Source organism: Camellia sinensis, chromosome 8 (genome assembly GCF_055761805.1).
Source record: "Camellia sinensis isolate YWXY chromosome 8, ASM5576180v1, whole genome shotgun sequence".
Classification (NCBI taxonomy): Eukaryota; Viridiplantae; Streptophyta; class Magnoliopsida; order Ericales; family Theaceae; genus Camellia; species Camellia sinensis.
This window is the reverse complement of record NC_138968.1, coordinates 121758646-121766804: the sequence shown is the minus strand read 5'-3', so window position 1 is coordinate 121766804 and position 8159 is coordinate 121758646.

Sequence of the window (8159 nt, the reverse complement as noted above, 5' to 3'; positions counted from 1 at the left end):
AGGCTGTGGGAACCCCACCGGCAGTAAGGGGAGGCCACCGGCTGGCCATCGGCACAAAAACAATTCCATCGGCACAAAAAAAGTGCCGGCCGGCACAAAACATTGCCGACCGGCAAACAGTTGCTGAATCGGGGCAGTTCTGTCTTTTCACCTCGAGTGTTATAAAATAGGGCTTCATGCCCTATTTCCTCATTTCCTACCGCCGAAAAACCTTGCTCTCTCTCTCTCTAGAGTGCTTCTCTCTCATTTTTCACCCGTTTCTTCGCGTTCTACGCTCGTTTCGTCGTCGGATTCGCGATCCTCTTCGCGTTTCGGACATTTTCCACCGATCACATTCTCGTTTCGGTGCCTCGTTCGGCGTTCTCGCCTTTTCGGGGTTCGTTCCCCTCACTTTCCTCTTCATTTCCGTGCCTTTTCACATTCCGGCCTTCCCGGCCATTTCCGACCCTCTCAGGAGTTGACTTTTCGGTTGACTCTTCGCATTCCGGCTCGGTTTTCCCTTTTCCGACCATTTTCACACTACTCTCTACATGGCGGACGACATTCCACGTGGCGGGACTCCCCCGGACCACGAGATGGATCCCGGGGTCGAGCTCTTACCACTGAGCGAGCGCCCGTTCGACCCGGCGACCTACCGGCCGGCGATTCACGTTCTGCCCCCAGACGGCCTGCGTCAGTTCCGGAGTTTCGAGAGGTACGCGGCCCCTGAGCTACTGCTGCGTGAGCCTACCTCCCACCTTTCATTCGGCACTCCCGAGGTAACTCTTCATCTTCTGCTTTACTTTCTGCAATGTAGGATACAAAACTGCCATAGTTAGCTGTATTCTTTAATTGCTGAAACCTGATATGCCGTAGACCGTAGTTGACTGTAAACATACATGCAACTGATATCTGCTTGAGACTGACACATGCACACACACTGCACTAGCCCTGAATTACTCAAACACACGGCACACACTGCATTCTACTGCACATACACTGGTACCCAGTATTTGTCTGAATCTGTCAAATTTGCACACATGCTACATCTGTTCTGGAACACCCAAACACGCTGACACAGCACACGTATTTTCTGTAAGCACACCGGCACCCGGTATCTGCCTGAATCTGTCAAATTTGCACACATGCTACATCTGTTCTGGAACACCCAAACACGCTGACACAGCACACGTATTTTCTGTAAGCACACCGGCACCCGGTATCTGCCTGAATCTGACAAACTTGCATACATGCCATATCTGTCTTTTCACAACTGCATTTTGAATGTTGTCTTGCAATTGTCATTTTCTGTTTGCAGGAGGGTTCCCATACCATTCGCGGGTATGGGAATACTGGTGCACGGGAGTGGTATGACGAGCTCCCTGATGCGGTCCAGCGCATCGTGGATCGGGCGGGCTTCGGCACCTTCTGCTGAGGGCTCTCTAGGTTGTCCACCTGCAGACCTCTTCTTGCCGCTCTGGCGGAGAGGTGGTGGGACACCACCGATTCTTTCCACTTTTCTGCCGCAGGGGATATGACGATGACCCCTTATGACTTCTCGATGCTCACAGGCATCGGGGTAGGGGGTGATCCGATCCCCTTCGACACTGACATGGATGAGTGGACCGCCGCTCAGGTCCATCTACTGGGGGAGGCCCCACCGCTAGCTCGCCCAGGCTTCGTCCGCTATTCCTGGTTCGAGGCACAGTTCAGGGTCCTGCCTGCATTGGGGGAGGAGACTCAGATGACCGAGGAGGACGTGGAGAGGTATGCTCGGGGCTTCCTCATGTTCCTGTTCGGGACTACTATCTTCGCCGACCGGGCGAACACCGTGCCTCTCTGCCTTCTCAGCGCACTGGTGGACGTCCGAGATATTCTGCACTTCGATTGGGGCGGCGCTGCTCTGGCCACCTTGTACGGATATATGAGCTCGGCTTCTCGCGGCAGCGGCCAGCTGCTCGGAGGTTACTGGCGGGCTTGGGAGGTACATTTCTTCTCCACTTTTCATTTCTGTCTTGTACTTTCTGTACTCTGTACACTGCACACACTGTAGTCTGCTTTACACTTACTGTATACTGTACACACGGCACACACATACATTCTGTTTTACACTGACTGTACACTGCTCACACTGTACACTGCAAACAATACACTGCACAACCATTTCTGCTTCATTCTGCATATTCTGCTTTTTCTGATAGTCATACCGACATCTGTTTTGCAGTTGTGGGTTTATGCCTACTTCCCTAGGCTTGCACCTGTGCCAGTTGCGGAGCCTCCTCCGGCTGTTCCTTTCTCGAGTCGCTTTGACGGGGGATGCACCCGGCGACCACGGGAGACATTCGGCTTCTTCCGCCGATATTTCGACACCATCACCCCGGCCGAGGTATGTTTTACTTTCAGTTCGTTTAGCTTCGCTTTCCCACTGCATGTTTCAATAACAGTAGATAACAAACTGTCTGTTACTTTCAGATCACATGGCGGCCATGGGCTTCCTTGCCGTCGGCGATGCGGGGTCGGTTCCCTGGTGCTGAGGAGACCTCGCGTTTCCGGATCTTGCTAGAGGGCCCGGTCTGTCGGGCTTGGTACCTGGGGGAGCGTTTTCTACGCCAGACCCGCGGGTTACCTGAGCAGATAGTCCCGGCTCACCCTCCTGCAGAGATGAGGGAGACCGAGGGGCTGACCTCTGAGCAGTTGGATGATTACTCCATCGGCTGGGAGGAGGCCGGCTTCCGAGGCACCGGCGACTATCAGGAGTACGTGCGGACGTACCTGATGCGACCTTTGAGCGGCCGTCGAGCAGAGGGGGCCAGACCTGTGGCATCGGCGGCTGGGGCCGGAGCAGGAGCAGGGGCTGGATCTTCGAGGAGGGCCCGGGTCCGTGGCAGGGGTGGAGTGCGAGGTGGACGAGGAGCTGGGTGGCCTGCCCTGCCTGCTGTACTGACTTTCCAGGGGCAGGGTGGGTCGACCTATCAGATTCCCTTCGCCCCTCCACCGGCTGGTCATGAGTTCATTGACGTCCCCGACCTTCCGCCGGTATGTATCACTGCACTTCGTACAGTTATTTCATTTCAATTTACTTGATATTCCACAGAATACTAATGCATCTGATACTTTTGCAGGCTTCTTCTGAGTACACCCGTCAGTCGTTGGCGATGAATGCCTCGATGATGGGGATGCTCCAGCGGACATTTGATCTCCTGGCTGTCTACAGCATACCGGTATGTCCCTCTGACACTGGCCTCAAACCATTCATACTCTGCTTTACATAATCTGACGCACGGCACAACACCTGATACACTGATCTCACAGCATCTGATCACTGCATACACTGCATTCTGCACTAAACTCTGTACTGACAAACTGCTCACGGCATTCATACACTGTACTCACACACTGCATTCTGCATTGCTAAACTGCTCACGGCATTCATACACTGTACTCGACACTGCATTCTGCATTGCTAAACTGCTCACGGCATTCATACACTGTACTCGACGTTGCATTCTGCACTGATAAACTGTCTACAGTATACTGATGCATTTCACTTTTGTGTACTTTTTCAGCCTCCTTTCCAGATTCCTATGGCAGGAGGTGCTCCAGCTAGACCTTCTGTCCCTACTCGGGGGAGAGACGAGGAGGGCAGGATATTTCCCCGCACTAGGGGAGGGCGGACTCACGTCGGGAGTAGCTCGCGAGCTCCAGTTCCGGACGACGACGACGACGAGGAGTCAGAGGCGGAGGCAGGGTCATCGGAGGAGGAGACCGGAGACGGTTCTAGCTCGGGCTCTGATGACGACGCTGTTGATGCTCCTGGACCCTCGTCCAGGAAGAGGACCAGGACAGACTGACGGCCCTTCGGAGTGCTTGACACAGATGCAGATTTTTGCTATCTTTTCCTCTTTGTACTTTTCTTTTTGTTGGTAGATAGATTACCTTGTACTGCCACAGGCAGATTTTTGTTTCCAAAACTTGTACATTTGAAAAGATAGTGAAATGAAACAGACTTTTTATCTGAAAAAGTGTTCACATTTACACATTTCATGCATTGCATCACATCTCATCATGTTACACCTCAATGTAAATGGAATTGATTGGTTGTTTGAAAATTGAACACTTGTACTGTAATAATCAGATAACTTAAACAGCCAACAGCAAAATAACCCAAGCAACCCACTGCCTGATTCTTGACACACGGCCCTTACTCTGTTGGGGATTAATCTGTATACAGCCCATAACACAGCATTCGATTCATTCTGCACACGGCGAATTCTCAAACAAACAGCCCAGTCTTAACAGGACGGACCTCAAAGATGGAACCGGTTGGAGTCGAAATGCGTTCAAATGTAGAGAATGGCACAGCATTCTGAGCATAACCGATTTTTGAAATCGAATGAGGGTTTTTCAAACCGGGATGTCGAGCCTACAACCGAACACAGCGGGGAGGACTCAAATATAAAGGTACACGACCTAAACACAACGAGACACGCTTGGGAGAGACTCAAAACAAAAGACGAGACCGTCAAATGAAAGAGACACGACACACAGACGAGTAAACGAAGATGGGGGACCTCGGACCGTGAGGAGCCAGTTCAATCAGGGTATTGTTTCCCACCCCTTCTTATTTGTGATTCTCACATCACTCAACTCTCAAGCTCGGATTTTCTCTCGAAACCCTTTTCCTCGCTTTTCTCTCAACTTACACCTCTCTATTCTTCATTCTCTCATTTTCCATCCCTCCCCGGGGTGATTGATGGATAAATAGAAAGGTGTGGGTTCATGCTCAACACCGTTAGCTCACGGCTATTTCTTCCGGCGGGCAGCGTGCTCTTCTGGCAAGTACGTCGATGACGGGGGAAAGACAGAACGCCTGGCTCAACTGTGCCCCTAGTTCATCATTTTAACCATTCTTTCGTTTTTGCTTTCTACTAAAACGGTTTTGATCAAAATGAGAGTCGGATTAACGTACTTGTTCGATTTTTTATTTGAAAAGCATGCAAGTTAGGCCGCAAGCACTGAAAATTTTCCTTTTAGGTCCAAGACAAAGGTTCGGTTTTGGAAAATGAAATAGTTTTCGAGAAAATAGTCAACCTCAGTAAAAATTTTCAAAAACTATTTTTCAAACAGCTGATGCTCGACAAGCATGGAACTTACTCTTCGAGATGCGCAACCTCGGATCGGAGGCAATGGAAAATTGCCCCTGGTTTGAAGGAGGGTGGGAGGCAACGGAAAGTTGCCCCTAGTTTGAATGGCGTCTCACGACGGCTTGTGGCAACGGAAAGTTGCCCCTTGTTTGGATGGTGCCGCAGCAGTCCGCAGACAGTCTTCATTGGCGGTGGTCGAGCTCTTGGACACAGCGATGACGAAGACGGTCACAACAAATATATGGACACAGTCACCTTGGAAGGTGTTGGCAACTGGACCTTGGGATGAAATCGAAACCATTGCATGGACTGAGACGCTTATGAAAGCGTTGGGGGCTGGACTTCATGATGAAGTTGCCTACGTATCCCAAACATGGGAATCAAGCCTTACGTAGTTCCGGTTAAGGTCCACTCGGGTATTTTAACCTTCACTTTGTTTGGCTCTCACTTTTGCCAAGGCGCCCAATGCGGGTTTTCGACCTTGCGAGCTTCTTTTCATTTTCTTTTGTTCATTTCTTTTTCTTTTCTTTTTGCATTTTTTGTCTTTTTCTCTTCTTTTCTTCTTTTTTGTATTTTTTTACTTTTTTTGTATTTTTCTCTTGCTCTAACTTTTGCCTGGGCCGCCCTTCCGGGTTTTCGGCCCAGCGAGCCTCTCAAAGGGTAAAAGTGTAGCAAGTCCATGCCAAATGGTTTTTTTTTTGAAATTGAAGCCTCTCTGTATCTAGGAGAACGGCTGTTGCACTGATTCGCGGAGAATCCATCCCGGTTGCTCTACGAGCTTCTTCCGACGAGATCTACTCCTTCTGATTCGGCTTTGGTGCCTCCTGCTCGAGGGCTGTTTCGAAACTGGCCACACGGGCCTCCATGACGTTTGTCCGTTGAACTTTCTGAACATTCTGAACGGGTTCAAACTCGGAAAACAAATAGGTTGAATCTTGAGACTGAGAGCGATCCTAGGCTGCGCAAACTCAAGAGTGATTCCACACAGGTCTTCGCAGGGCCGCGTAAAACATTTGCTTTTGAAAGTTTTTAAGAAGGCGACGAATCGCTCGCGCCGAAGATAGTGTGGAACCAATCTGGATCAGGCCAGGGTCCTTCTCAGTACTCACGCCGACAAGCATGATTTCATTCATAAAAAGGCTCAGCACGCCTCTCTTTCTCTCAAAATGATTAAAATTTTGCAAAACCCGAGGAATTCCTTCCCCTTCGTTTTCATCACCGCAGTGTTCAAAAGTTTTTTTTTTTGAAAAACTTAGGTTAATGCTATGAATTTGGTGCGCAGGAGAGCAGGCGAGATGTACTGTCAGCCCATTCAAATTCTCTGGTCCTTATGCTGAAAGCAAGCATGAAGGTTGAGATAGCAACAGCTGTTTCAATCGGCTTTGTTGGTGTAACTGGCCCCTCGGTAGAGACAGACTCAAAACAAAAACAGATAATAATTACAAAACAAAACGGTGTTCGAGGCAACAATCCCAGAATCACCTGGTATTATATACAACGGGGACTGACTCGATACAACAAGACAGACCCTTAAGCAAAAAAGACTGACTCAAGACAAAGAGACAGACTCAAAACACAAGACTGACTCGGCATCCAAGCCGGGATTTACAAAACTCGGTTTCACCGATGCTCAAAAATGCGTGCCAGACGCTTCATCAAAAATGTTGCCCGCAGGCGGTTCACTTCACATACTCGCAGTATCTGAGCCCTCGAAATCCAACAACTGAGTGGTGACGGGCTTGCCTGAGGTAGGTGGTAGGATAACCTTATTATCAATCAAATCCTGCACTTCATGACGAAGGCGGGAACATCCATCGGTGCTGTGACCGGACTGCTGGTGGTACGCGCAGTACAAGGTAGCATCATGGGTGGCGGGGAGATTCTTCGGGAGCGGCCGGGGCTCCAAAGGCTTAAGATGCCCATTCTTCGCCAATATTAACAATGCCCTAGACAAAGGCATGTGGAGGTCGTGAAAGACCCTGCGCCCTCGGGGCAGGTACTTTGCAGTTTGAGGATTCTTGCCAGATGCGCTGGCGAAAGGATCGGCTGGCGCTGCCTTGGCTCTTTGAACCTTTCCCGGTGCAGGGTTGGGAACAACAGGAACTGTCTGGGCATGACGGGGCCCATCCCGGTTTTCTGTCTGGCTTGAACTGCCCTTGGTTGGAGCGGGGAAAGCATCATCTGCAGCTTTGGTCACTATTGCAGATGTTTGTTGTTTGTTCATCCCTCTGGCCTTCAAAGCCTCGACTGCCCACAGCAGTTGCTCAATAGGGTCGGCGTCTACCTTTGCCTTGTCCTTTCCTTTGGCCTCAGCCTGATCGAAGGTCTGGGTTGGTGCTGACATGTCGTGGCTATAGCTGGAAGCCACCTCTGGTTGGCTGAGCTCTATCACAATCCGCCCCAGTAGCGGGGGCTCCTGTGGTACAAAATTCCCGGCGTACGGCGCCGCTGGCGGTGAAGCCGACATTCCATAGGCGAGGTCTGCCACAGACCTTTGGAGATCGCCTATCATCCCCATCAATTCGAAGGTGGTGGGCTCACGAGCCTGGTATAACTGGAGAGCCCAAACCGGGTGCACAACGGGCGACCTGGGCGGGTATGACATACTGATATTGGCCTCACTCTGCGGAGCGGTCCCCTGCTCCGATGCAGCTGCCATAACCACAATTTCTTCTGAACTTTGTGCCGCCATAAATCTTGCCTCAGCAAAGGGGGACACTGGCTATTCTGTTTCAACTCTGCAACTCTCTGAACTGAAAGAAAAACAGACAGCACTTCAGCCCAAACTGATCAAACACGGGTGTAGCCAAACAACTGTACCCTACTGCTGATCACTGTTCCCAGATTTCTGTTCCCGAAAACTGAACCGATACCCGCAGATAACTGATTCCTACAACTGATACTGATACTGGTGTCCCCAGGTTAGATACTCTGACTTGCAAACTGACATGTGCGTTCCTGTAGAGCAACACTCTAAAAGCACATAGCAAGTAAAGAGAACAAAACACCGCTATATTGGGGTAGGGTTTCCCTGTC